The sequence below is a fragment of the Pleurodeles waltl genome, chromosome 10 (genome assembly GCF_031143425.1).
Source record: "Pleurodeles waltl isolate 20211129_DDA chromosome 10, aPleWal1.hap1.20221129, whole genome shotgun sequence".
NCBI classification, from domain to species: Eukaryota; Metazoa; Chordata; class Amphibia; order Caudata; family Salamandridae; genus Pleurodeles; species Pleurodeles waltl.
The window spans coordinates 238,828,802-238,842,758 of record NC_090449.1 but is presented as its reverse complement, the minus strand read 5'-3'; the positions used below and the strand labels follow the sequence as shown (position 1 = coordinate 238,842,758).

At 41.3% G+C, this 13,957-nt stretch overlaps 1 protein-coding gene across 2 annotated transcripts in view; it reads right to left on the bottom strand.

Moving 5' to 3' along the window:
• The window catches only part of ACSM3 (acyl-CoA synthetase medium chain family member 3), a 448,596-nt gene extending 436,559 nt beyond the window's left edge, over positions 1-12,037 (bottom strand). Inside the window, exon 1 of one of the 2 annotated variants that reach the window (XM_069210271.1) lies at positions 11,888-12,037. The gene's annotated coding sequence lies outside the window, so the exon portion shown is untranslated. The remainder of the gene's footprint in view (positions 1-11,887) is intronic. The other variant, XM_069210272.1, reaches the window with a different exon arrangement.
• Positions 12,038-13,957: the final 1,920 nt, after the last annotated feature.

Here is a 13,957-nt window from a genome sequence, read left to right as displayed (position 1 = left end):
TGGGGGGAATAAAAAAATTAAAAGTCACACAAGGGGTCAGCATAGCGGTAACCTGTCCCCATAGGACAGATCGAGGGGTCTATGAAGGACTCTTCATGGGCATGAAAGTGCCCAAAAACGTTTTAGGGGGTTACGCAAGGATCTGAGGATCCATTTTGACACCCACTACAGCCCCAGTCAGTGTAAATCCACGATAGATCCCAATAGAAAAAAAAAATACCCACTCACATGCTCACTCACTAAACCCCCGCCGCTCACAGGGTTGGCTGCATGCGAGGGTTGGTTGCAGGCAGGCTTCAGCCATGCACAATGGCGGCTGAATTAACATATGTTAATTAAATATTACTTTATGTTAAAAAAACATACTAATTCACTGAAAAAAAACTAACGTTTACGGGGATTTTATAGTTAGCTTCACATTTTACATACACAAAACCATAGAAATTCAGCAGTTATAGTTATACTTATCTGAAGACACTATAACTTGTGCTGTAGAAGTAACTTTAGGCCACGAGTTATAGTTTCTCAACATAAGTATAACTATAACTGATGAATTTCTATGGTTTTGTGTGTGTAAAATGTGAAGCTAACTGTAACTCCATGTCACCTTTGTTTATTTCAGTGAATATATATATATATATATATATATATGTAGATATATATATATATATAGAGAGAGAGAGAGAGAGAGAGAGAGAAATGTCAGTTAACTAGTGAAGTTCAGTGTTTTTTTTAGTTTGCACTGCTACATTTAATCTGACATTTTCACCTAGTTACCTCACTTCAGCTCTTTGAAGCGAATCTCTAAGGTTTTTTAATTTCAAGTATCACATTATTACTATACCTGACTATAATGTCATGTTAACCTTTGTTTTTTTCAGTTGTCTATTAGGGTATTTTTAATGTAAAGTAATATTGTATTACCATACATAATAGTGCCCATTCCCTGCTACACAAAGCCAGGTTTTCTGCAGGGAATGTCCTATGGCTAGGCCCTGCGCCAAACCCCCGCAGGCAGGCAACCCCACCATCATGCATGGTGTGGATTGGCAGCAGGGCCAGGTCTGTGGCCATGTCCTGTGCCCAACACCCTTAGGCAGCCCCCTCCTGATGCGGAAGACCTTTGACCATGTGCGGTGTGGATTAGCTGCAGTGCTAGTCACCTGTATGCTTCCACCCTACCAAAGTCACTATCGCCTCCCCCTTGTTTTTTAAAATGGCTTTCTGATCTTGCAGGACTCAAGCAGGAGCCAGCGTGGGATCCTCTGCTCCTGCTGGACTCTTTCAGGTAAGTGGGTCACACTAGCTCCGGGTGGAATCTCGCAGGATCGTGACAATTTGACCCCCCCGCCACTCACAAGTTCCAGGGGATCACGGACCACTTCCTTGCCTCCTTGTACCTATTTTATTTATTTTTTTCAAGACACAGGTATGAGTTCCTATGTCCTGTAATGGTGGCCGCAACATTTCTCTTCATGCTGCATTGTGTTCTCAGAAATTATGTTATTTGAGGCATCATAAGTGTTATCAATCCTATATTTTCACATGCTATAAGTCATGTAATATGCAAGGGTATTATAAGCAGTGCATGAAGAAGGGGAGAGTTATAGTTAATGTAGTGTACAAGTGAGGAGAGAAGACTTGCACAGAGGTGTGTAACTATTGACAAATTGGAAGTAGTGCATAAATTAGAAATTTAAGTTATAACTATCAACATTTCTAATGCTTGTATAGTTTACGTTACGATTTGTGTAGAAAGAATAAATACACTTTTCCTGACTATAACTTAGCTTTAACCTTTGTTGAGTGGTGTGCCATATAGTGGAGAAAAGTATTATATAGTGGAGTGGCATGGTGTGTCTTATTGTGCAGTAGAGTACCGTAGAGTATCGTAAAGTACAGTTGATCGTCGCTGAATCGAGTGTCTTGGAGTATAATTCCTACAGTGGCACAGGGTGGAGAAGAGTATTGTACAACGTGGTGGCATAGATCTTTGTTCACTTTAGTGAATAAGATAAACAAATAATATTTACATATCACTAAGAATTTAAAATAGATTGACATTATATAAAAGGACCTATTTGAATATAATTTTATAGAGAAATAATATCAAGAAGCACCGCCTATATGATACAAGAGCAGACAGTATTTGAGCAATGAATAATGCAGGAATGTGACATCAAGCTGCAGTCGGCGTGCTTGTGAAGTGAAACAATAGTTATGTGAAGCTGAACACTTCAAATCCTGTTGTCTGCAAGCTACCAAGCAGCTCAAATAGGGTGAATTGCACAGTGCTGCATATCTAACAGAACCTCAGGGCTAATTTATGAGGAAAGCTGTCTGCAAAGATCAGCTGTGATCCTAAAGGAGGCCTACTTTACACAAATGCATGATGTAAAGTCAACAAGCGGATACATCTGCAAAATGCCATGACCTGATCCAAAACTTAATAGAAACCCACAGCAACGTAATGCCCAATGGGGGATTTCCCCTAACAAACCGAAGGCTGAAGGAGGATTCCCTAAAGCCCTTCATGTGTATGCTGTGTGTTATGTTTAGAAATGAGGGATGGCTTGCCAAACACAAGCCACACTCCCCAAAGTCATCAACATTTGAAAAGTAAATGTTCACAAAATAGATATTTAAATTTTTATTTTTAAAGAGCCTTGAAATACTGCACATGAAAGGTATATAAAACAACTAAACTCTGTATCCTTTCTTTGATTTACAAAATATTATTTAGCAGGATTCACATAACTTTGATCATTTGGATCGTTTTCGGGCACTACCCAAGTCAAAAAGGAAGATCACCCAGGAGTCATTCTGAAGTCATCTGATGACTTCAGCTGGGATATTCCTGTAATTATCTGGGGAAGTAATCCCAAGACATCCTGAAGTATGCCTATAGGCCGAAATATTTAAATGAGATGACTCTAGAGTCATCACATAACCTACTCCAGGTTGGATTCCTGATTACTTCAATGAAAAACATGTGATGACAATTTACTACTGCAGGATAACCCCAGGATAATTTCTGGATTAGGCTGGATTACTACTGCAGGATGATTTCAGGATAAGGCTGGATTCGGCCAGGATGATCCTAGGAGTATTCCAGGATGGGGGTGTATTATTACAGAATGATGTTGTAATGACATAAAAATTAGGCTGCATTACTCATGGATGGCACCAGTATAACTTTATAATGATGCCACATGATGACGTAATGATGGAGATGTATTACCCCAAGATAGCAGCTGACTTTATTACTCCATGAGGATTTCAAGATGGGAATTTATTACTCTACAACAGTGGTTTTCAACCTTTTGACTTCTGTGGACTCCCCCCCCCCTTTTAATCATTACTAGAACTCAAGGAACCCACTGCATTATTGCTGGAATCTGGGGGCCTGATGGGTTATCACTTGAAACCAGGGTCCACAACTAAGCATTTACGATTTGAACAGCAAAACAATGCACAGCAGATACAGAAACAGGCACTTACCAAACAAACACACAAACTCTAAAATGTTTTATTCATTCACAAATAGCCAGAAATCAACATTTTAATAGGAATGTTGGTGCTTTTCCAAATTAATTTAGGTCACTCATCGTCCATACGATACTATATTCTATTTGATGCACTTGCAATTCTCCCCCAAATAAATCGGAGGATCTACAGTTGTACATTTTGCTTCTTTATTTTAATAAATTATATTAGTCTGTTAATATTATTTAATTTTTTTAAAGTAGTCGCAGTCCCCTGAGTAAGATTCCCCTCCTCCCGACCACAGGTTAAGAAACACTGCTCTAAAATGATCTCGAGTATTAATGGGTCAACCTTGTCTGACATACTGTGGAAGTTAAAAATTCCATATTTGTATTACTTTTGTCTCCAAACCGGATCATGGCTACAAAAAATACAAGTAACTGCTTCATGGGCTGTCCCAAATAAAAAAGAGTAGATTCATAGTCTGAATACGAGAAAACCACTTAAACTGCTCAATGGAAGCATGCACTGCCCATTGTAACTCTGAACCGGTACCTTGCATCCAATCAGAAGGGTCTAACCCAAGAGAACTATCCTGATTGTCTGAAAGCAGAAATTCAGAATTAGTGTAAGAAAAGGATGTGATTAGTCTCTTCTGATTGACCTGTAGGAAGACATTCACCCTAGCACTGGCCTTGCTCACCAGTTACAGATTGTGATTAGCGGAATGGCCAGTTATTCCCTCAGCTTTACATGGATCATCATGGGATACTTTTAGCTGTTCACTATGTTTTGTGTGCACAGAAAACAGAAGACGAAATAGGAAAAGGCAACTTTGCTTGGAATTCAATTCAGCTTACCACAGAAAATTTACCCAGCCTTACCTGCGGGGATTTCAAGATATGTTTATGCTACGGGGCAATGTCACGATTACTACTTTATGAGTGTTTTGTGATCAACTTAATTGCACAGGTGTGTTAAGCTATTACACAAATTGGAGAACCACTAATATTATTTCACTCCTTTTAATCCTGTCCCACCTCTATTATTTCATTGTGATCTTTGTCACTCTAATCATGTAATTTTGTTAACTAAAGATATTCAACAGTCACTGTAAGTGTAGGGGTTAGCACCAATAGTGCAGGAGTGGTGTTGAGTGAGAAATTGTGCATGCATGAGACTGCAAGTTGTAATGTGAAAAAAAAACTGTGAGTGGCTTGGTAATGCTATGTGAGGCAAATACGGTTTCACAGAGCAAGTGGTAAGGTGTCACCGAGTGGCTCATTTGAATGATTACATTGGTGAATGATAGCTGAGATGGGTGAATGGTGTGAGCAAGTTAGACATTGCTTGAGTGGATGTAGCTTATTGTTGCTGTGAGCTAAGCATGTGATTGTGGCTTGTGTTGTTGCTGTGAATGACTGGTGTTTCTGACTAGCCGAGAATGGTTGAAGCATGTAGCTGAAGGCAAGTGGTTCTTCTGAGGAGGGGGTAGTGACTGAGCAGTAAAGTGACAGAGGTGACTGGTTACTGGAGAAGTGTGTAGTGAAAGTGGTTTTGTCAAGGGATGCGAACATCATAGTGTGGTGAGTGGCTAAAGTTAGTGGCGGAGATCAGATAGTTATTGGAGTTGTTACTCTGTGTTTGGGTGATGGTCTAACTGATTGGTGCTGAAAGAAAGTGCTGTTGCAACTGCCTAGAGGGAAGTGAATGGAGTGAGTGACTGGTGTAGGAAGTGGTGCCGGAAGCATGTGTCAGTGGTGTTCTGAAAGGATAAATGGTGTTGGGTGCAACATAATGTGTGTTATGAGGGGTCAGTGAAAGGGTGATGGAGGAAGGTTCTTTTGTATCTTGTAAGTGTTTAGCGTCTCAAACTTGTGTAAGTAGATGATGGGGAGTCAGTGGTGTAAATCAGTGCTGTGAGTGGGTTATCAGTTTTGCTGATGTTGCTGCATAGTATTCAAAGTGATTGAATGGTGCTTTGTGAGGATGCTTTGGTGAGATGAGTGATAAGTGTTGAGAGGCAGTTATATAGGTAGTGTTATAAGTGAGTGGAATGTGCTGTTAGCATGTGGATGACTGGGCTTTGCTGCACATTGCTAAATTACGTTATGGAGTGAATGCTTTGAACAGGTGGTTGCATGTACAGTTATAATGGAGGGTTGTTGTAGAAGACTGATAAATTAATTTTGTAAGAAATTAATTTTGCAAGAGGTGGGCGCTGACGGTAATGTGGGAACACAATCTTGCCTAGTTGTGCTACATGAAGCAGAGTTGTGGTACTAGTGGTTCTGTGCGAAAAGATGGCATAGCCAGTGAGTTCTAAACCATTTTGAGTGATGAATAGCTTTCAAATGGTATGGCTGTTGTAACAGGTATATTGAGTCTATGTAGGAGGTATAACCAATTAAATGGTGACAGTGAGCAGTGTCAAGAGTGAACAAATATTGAGTTAGAGGTGTGCACAAGTGAAGTCTAATAGATTCAGTGATGGTGAGTGAGGGATGATGTAAGTGGGTGACTTTAGGCAAGTAATGTTTCAAGTGAATGTGGGTGAACAGGGGTGTCGTGTAAAATTGTGAACATGTACTAAGTGAACTGTGGATTAAGTAGGTTAAAAGGCTGTGGTTCATCACATGACATGGTAAGCACTGCATGGTTAGTTATAGTATTTTGAGTGTGTGGTATGAGTGGTTGCGCTTCAGTCTGTGAGGGGTGTTGTAACTACTGGGAATGTGTGTGTATAAATTGGGTAGTGAGTGAGAAGCTGTGAATGATATCATGCCCTTTCACACTCTTCCGGCAAGGGGCGCTGATAGTTTTGTGTTGTGAAAGTTGACTCATTATGAGTGAGAAATAAAATTGCCTGTGGAGTGTAGGTGGTGGGTGTAAATGATGTGCACAAGATGCAGCGAGTAGTCTAGAAGAGAACCAGGGAGATCGAGGAGTGTGGTAAGAGGATAGGGGCTTGCTACAAAAGGACAATGCATAGCTTTGTGTATGTATGAGCGATGGAGGTGTATAGAGCAAGGTGTATACAACAAGGATGTTGAAGGATTGATACACTGCTGATGCAATACTTTTTTAGAAAACAAAACCAGTTTTTCATCACTGGACCGTACAGTGGTTGCACAGCCAATTTAAAGTAGACTTTAGAACAATAGGTGGGGGGTGAACTACCTACGTGCATACTTGCAAAACCTAGAACATGGCTCAAACACATTGGCAAAACCAATGGCTCTTGCAAAGGCAAGACCTATTGTATTTGCCAATGCTTGCTTAAAAAAGGCAGTCACTGACTGCAGTAGGCCACCATCCCTGTGATGGTCTCTAATCGGAGTAAGCCACAATTTGCAACCTCAGGAATACTGAAGTAACAGATCAGATTGCGTCCCACTCTGAATCTACATTTTTAAACCGACTTATTTGTGCATAGATCAGTTCCAAAAATGATTTACTGGTCGCAAAAATACTGGCTTAAATTTGCAACCAGTATTCAGAAAGCAGCAAACAGTACATGTGACATCTACTAATTTAAGCGGTAGGCTACTGCTTTTAATTTTCTCTATTGCTTACAGATATTACCATTCCAAACTTAAGCTTTTCTTGAGAACAGCACAGGCCTTGCCAATTCTGAAATTCATGCACTGAAAACATTAAAAGCAAGGCCTAATAGAGCCCAATATAGAGGCTACGTGAGACTAACACTTATCTTAGTATCCAATCAGCTACTAAATTAGAGTGACAAGCCAGGGAAGAGTTGGCAACTGTCACCACCTTCTCCTGAGTCCTGAGATAGACAACAAATCTGCCTACAGGGACTGGTGAGTGAACCCATGAAATAGATACTTTGCAAGGGAGCTTCTTCACGTGTGGTGGAAGCATGATGACAGAAGGCCTGGCTGTCAGGCTTTACTGTTCCGGTTTCATATTTTAGAACATTCAAACCCAGTCAGGAACACAAAATTCACTCAAAAAGTTAGATATATGTTAATATTTAACAATCAAAATGAGGGTGATACTAGAAACACTGTCACTAGGTCACAGAGTTAAGGCTGAGCTGGGCAGAGATCGCAGGTCTCCCACAGGATTTTTCTAAATTTCAGGACAGGGCAAGACCACATGAAATTCCACCCGACCTGTCACTTCGTGGTCCAGCTGTGACCTATGATCATTGCACTCACAGATCAGGCCTGGAGTATAATGTGCAAACACTTTCTCAGATGAAGGAGTATGAAAGAACTGTGGATAAGGGAGGAAGGAAACAGAAAGAGATGGAAACCATGAAGTATAGGTGAGAAGGAAAAACAGATAAAAAGGTAGAGTGAGAAAGGGGAAGAGATTTGAGGGTGAGCCAGAGAAAATGACAAGAGGAAAGCGAACAGGTGAAAGCAGAGACTGGAGTGGAAGAAAGGAATACAATTAGAATAAGAAGAGGGGAAAGGAGAGGGGGTAAGGGAAAGGAAGAAAAGGGGACCTAGAAAGAAGAGCATTAATGGGTACAGAAAGGAGAGTGAAAGGGAAAGATTGAAAAGTGAAAAGCAGTTAGTGAGGGAAGAGCAAAAGCAGAGCTTGAAAGGAGAACGGACAGTAGTAAAGAAATGAGGTGAGAAGCAGAGGAAAAAAGGAGGTAGTGAGGGAAAGCGAAAAAGTGTGTATATCTCTGCTTCATAATACATACAGTAATAAGATATGTAAAGCTAAAGAATGACATGGCTGTATCATTCCCGGGCCTTCCTCACCTGATGTGTAGCTCTGCTTTAGAAGGCACGCTGTAGTGATTCTTAGGAAATTCCTAGGCTGCTAGGGTTTTCTGTCATCAAAGGATGTTTCCAATCATTAGTATAGGTACTCTGATAAAGTGTCAGTGTTCCCATCATACTTTTTGGTGGAGAATTACAGCGAGGCTTTCAGACACCAAATCCCACTACTACCTCTTTCAAAATGAAGTCCTACTTTAAGATAGACTCCCACACATGCATACTTTTGAATTAACAAAGCATGAACTTTAACTAAGTTTGCAAACTGGTGTTGAGAGGCGAGCTCATTAGGCCCCTTAATAGTGGTGGGAGAGCCACTGACAGCTCGAGGCGGGCTCATGTTAGATGCCTGTTCTGGCTCAGATCAAAGTTCTTGTGAAACCTTGAGCCCATTAAAGATACGCCCTTTGAAACCAGGTCCTGATCAGAGCCTTGGCTTGACATCCTGTGTATACAGCCTACTGTCCCGGTGCAGACAAAAAAAGTGTAACAGTCTGTGTTGTTGGCCATGGTTTGCGCCATATAAAGAATTTAAAAAAGTTGTTTCTGACAGTCACCAATGCTCTGTTCACATATGGCACGATTTAAAGTCAAGGTATTACTTTTAATGGGAAACAATATACCCATCTATTGGCTGAATTGCTGTGTGAAATCATGTAACTAGGATTAATCCCAGTTCCTTAACTGTGACCAAACTGTGTGATCCTGTGAAAATACATTTTATTAATTGTCACATACATGAGAGAGCAGCATCAAATACTGGATCTGTGCTGCACAAATTGTGTCACTGAAAGCAAGCTATGCCTGGCTGAAGAGCCCTAATTTGGGTGAAACTGGTCCTGGGTTGCTTGTGTTCTGGTTCAAGGAGGACCTGGCCAAGCAGTTCAGGCTTAACTGTTCCATCTGGAGCAAGGTCAAGATTGATTGCATATGGTCAGGTCCAAAATGAGGTTCCAGGGTGTGCAAAATGACAATGGCCCGAGTAGTTACCAGTGGATGAGATTAATTGGAGCATTCCATCTATCAGTTTTTGCATACTTCATTGGTACGTGAGACCAGTGCCACTGAAATTATGCGATTGTCCGTCCATGGCGATTTTCACATTATTTTAGATTTGCCGCATTTGCCACACAGTCCATCATCTGCTGCGTAATCTGCAGATTTCAACAAAGAAATTGCTTCTAGCTCAAACGGTTCAAAAGACACTATTGAGCTCACATTCACAGACAAGGCCCAGCAGAGTGCCCTCCCCTCCCCGTCCCCACATTTGCTGTTGTATCTCAAACAAAGCCACAACATGCTGTCTAGCTCACAGGTGGGTCTATTCCTGGCTTTTCAATAAGAAAGCCACAATAAGTAAAGCTCAGAGGAGTGTGGAATCCTGCATCCACCACCTCTCGCAAACAAAGCACAACATTTAGCGACAGATATTAAAGAGTAGCAAACTCTCGTCTTTGAAACAAAGTGCGGCATTTGTCAAGAACCCTAAAAGGCAAGGATCGACCTCATCTCACTTTATGCCTCTTCCCACTGTCCCCGAGCCAAAAATACCACAGAAACGGAGCAACACTTTCTTCTTTCCCTCTCAAGTAAACTCTCCCAGAATCTGCACACTGTTTGAAGAAGCAGAACTTTCTCCCTTCTCCAGTGCTTCCGTCCAATGCAGAGGCAACACTGTGTGATACTGGAAACAGAGAAAGGACTGCAAAACTGTATCAAGTTATTAACTTGCAGTCATCAAGCACTGGCAATTACAACTGATTTCCTAACTTGCCTCATAAAATGTAAAGGAAGGCGAGCCAACAAAGTAACAGAGTGCTGAGTTAGGGGTTGGTTCAGACTGTAAGAGCCAGTACATGAGCAGAGTCTTGAAAATATTTGGAATCTTAGCATGCAACAAATATAATGCATTTATAAAATGAGGTGGCTTCAAAATTCAAGTAAGTGTATTTATTTTACACACTGAAACGTTTCTCCAGAGTAAATCAGATTATTTGTTATAAATTAAAAGTGCACATTTTAAAACATAAACCAAGAAACAATTCTGCCCCTACACTAAGAGAGAAGTCAGAGGTCATGGGTATCCTGTATGTAGCTGGATTCTTATTACAAATGGAACATTGTAAGCTATTAAATGAAAACAAGAGAGGTTTTTTGTACAGAGCACATACAAAAGTATTTTATTGGAAGGAATGCAATAGTGAACAGAAAGGAGGCTCTGAGAAGAAAAATATTTGCCTCGGATCACACAATTTGAGCAAGAAAGAAATCTAGAATGATCCCTTGAATCTAATGGCCCTACCCATACTTCTCAATGTACGTCTTTATTAATGTCATGTATTGCTCATTTTAACAACGGATACTTGTTTTTACCCATTATGAAATTAGATGAAAAGTAGAAAAGTATTATCCTGTGGACCATCTGATAACAGTTCTCAGAATATCATTGTGTGCTTATTTGTATGTGAATGAAAACGTATAAAATAGCTAAATGGTGTTTATTTTTCACTAATCAGCAATTAATTCTGAAATTATCTATAAGGGTTATTTTTTTAAACAAAAATGAAACCAAAACAGACAAAGACTCTTGAAGCAATGAGCAAGTCCTCCTCAAATCACAAGACCCACTTTAATCTTGTTAGTGCCTATGAAGTAATTAGTCATCGTCAAAGCATCCTCAAACCATCAGCAACAATCTCAGCATGAGAAGTCATCAGGTGCTCATCCCCTGGTCATCAAAAATAATCACGACTTGTGAAGTCATCAGACACTCATTTTCAGGTCATTCTCAAATCATCAGGCTCACTTTTTTCTAAGCTCTGCCGATGACTTCAAGAGCTTGATGATGTCTGATGATGTGAAAATGACTTCTACAGTAGTTGGATGATCATCCAGTCACCCTGGGATGGCTTCTAGAGTCATCCTCTTTGACCTGGGCAAGGCTCGCCACTATTCATTATTTCACTTGTCACCTCTATAGAAATCGTCCTCCACTTTCTAAAGCTCCCTGCAATGTAACCTCAAAGTGTTGTCATGTATGTTCCCCACATCTTGAAAACAAACGTTGACCACATTCCTACGTGGGCAGCGGAACTTCTGGCTGAGCCCACCCAAACTTACACCCGAGAGCTCCAGTTAAGTTGTTCCGGGTATCGCTGGATAACGAAATTTACATTGTTCGTCTCTCAAACAGCGACCTACCCTGCCCATCTGTCCCTTAAACACTTTGGGGCGGCATGTTGTTCTGTGTGAGCTGCTGGAAAACAATTCTGCGGGAAAAAAAAAACATAACCAACAGGGACCAGAAGCACACGAAGCCGAAGGGAATGATTCAGAAGGGCAGAGTTATTGCTTTCTGTGCAGCCTCAGCCTGGGACACGTGCGCATACGTACACCCTCTACTCAAAGTCTTTGTCTCGCCTTTACTGGGGAACACATGATTCCTGAACAACCTTTAACTGTTTTTTATTTTAGGAAATGTATTAAATAAAAATAAAATGCCTTTCACTTACCAGTGAAAGTTATCTGTCTCGGGAACACAAAGATGTCTGAACGGAGTATAATATTTATTTAATATTTAATTTTTTGAAAATAAAATAATTAAGTTATAATTAAAAATAAAATAAATGCCTTTCTCTTACCAGTGGGACTTCTCGGTCTCACCCTGACTGGATACGTGAACAGTTGGGTACAGTGATCTTGGAGCCCCAACGAGCCCTGGCACTTGTTTTTAGAATCTACTTTCCCCACAAAGCGCCGCCTCCAGCAGGTTACACAGGCAGTGATCGTGTGGCAACACGGGGAGGGAATATTTATGCAAAACAGCCTTGGCCACATTCCAAGTATGGTTTAGGTGGACGCTCTTCTGCATGTTTTTAAGTTCTCGCCCATCAATGTACAGAGGCGGGAGAGGAAGACTGCGCTGCCCTCTATAGGCTGTGGGAGAGGGAGAGGAGAAGTGCGCCGAGCTGACTGCCGAGGGAAGAAAACTGGCGTAAAAGTACTGTGGAGAGCCACATCGGTCATTTGTAATGTCATCGTCGGTGTCAAACGTTTCACTCCGAAATGAGGGGGAAGTCAAACGTTTAAGAAAGTGCTCATTATGGTGAAAGGAGAATGAAAGGGTTTTGGATGGTGAAAAGCGAGTGACTCCACTGATGGCTATAATTTCAGGTTGTCAGGTGCATGAATATCAGTAAAAAGAGGGCGACTTTCTGATAAGGGTGCCTTTCAAGTTTATTTAAACATTTTGGGCTTCCAGCAATTCCTGCACAGAATAAAACAAACAGTAAAAGCCAAAGGAGTAAATCAGGCAACTTGGGCACAATAAAAGCTTAACACTTGGACTCACCAGCTGTCTGGCCTCCAATCACATGTGCAGGAGGAACAGAGATACCCCTGTAGACCATCCAGTGCGGGGTGGCGAGCGCAGTTCAAAGGTGACTGTCAGCCTGCACTTGAGAACGCATACAGTAACAGCGAGAGACAGTGACCAAGGACCAAGGAGGTCAAAAAACAGCCTTGCTTGGCAGGCTCTGGGTCTGCAACTTCAGCACTGTTGTTGGAGTGTAAATGTTAGTAATGCTTTAGTGGCACATTAGTCAGCACTAGGCAAATTTCTATTTGATTCAAAAACTCAACATAGGCATGTTTTAATGTGTGGTGTAAATTGTGCCTGCAATGGCAGACGTTGTGCCTGCCAGAACTGATTAAATGCTAACATAATTTAACAATGTTGAAATATACTATTAATTAGAATTAATTATTATGAGTAGACATAAATGATTTATGTTGAATTATGATTAATTAGATGAAAGTCACATGTGCGTAGAAAAATAAATGCACATCTTTGTTATATGTAATGTAATGCGTTAACAAAGATTTCAATTAATATTGAAATGCTTTGCATATTTTATGATATATTAATAATGATGAATTTGTAAGTTTACATATTATGGGGGTCATTACAACATTGGCGGTAAAAGGCGCTTACCGCCATGCAGAAGACCGCCAATACACCGCCACGGCCGCGGAATTCCGCCACAGCTATTATGACACACATTCCGTAAACCGCCGAAATTCAGACACCCACACAAGTTCGCCACACCAAAGGTCAGTGTTAAACTGGCGAAAACAAAACCTCCACCGTCACGCCAACAGAAACACGCCCATGCTATCACGACCCACGAATCCACGCGGCGGTCTTTCAACAGCGGTATTCCATTGGCGGTACACACTGCCGCGCTCAAAATACACACATCTCCAAAACACCGCCACATTGGACAATTCAAAATACACACACCTGATACACATACACACACCACACCCATACACCCAACACAATATAAAACACACACCCACATCACCCACAAACCCCTACGACCAAAAACTCGAGATGAAGGCGACAGAGAGAGCACAGCAATAGACAACCCCACCACATAGAGGCACACAACACCATCACCCACACAACATCCACGCACAAAACACCACACACCACTACACATCACCACACTCATCAACAAATACACCACCCCACACATCACCCACACCACCCCATGTCACGCCAAAGACACCCCAGGTTTTCCGAGGAGGAGCTCAGGGTTATGGTGGAGGAAATCATCCGGGTAGAGCCACAGCTATTTGGCTCACAGGTGCAGCTGCGGTCCCTGAGATCCAGGAACAGGACAGAGCAAGATGGCAAGACCCCGCCA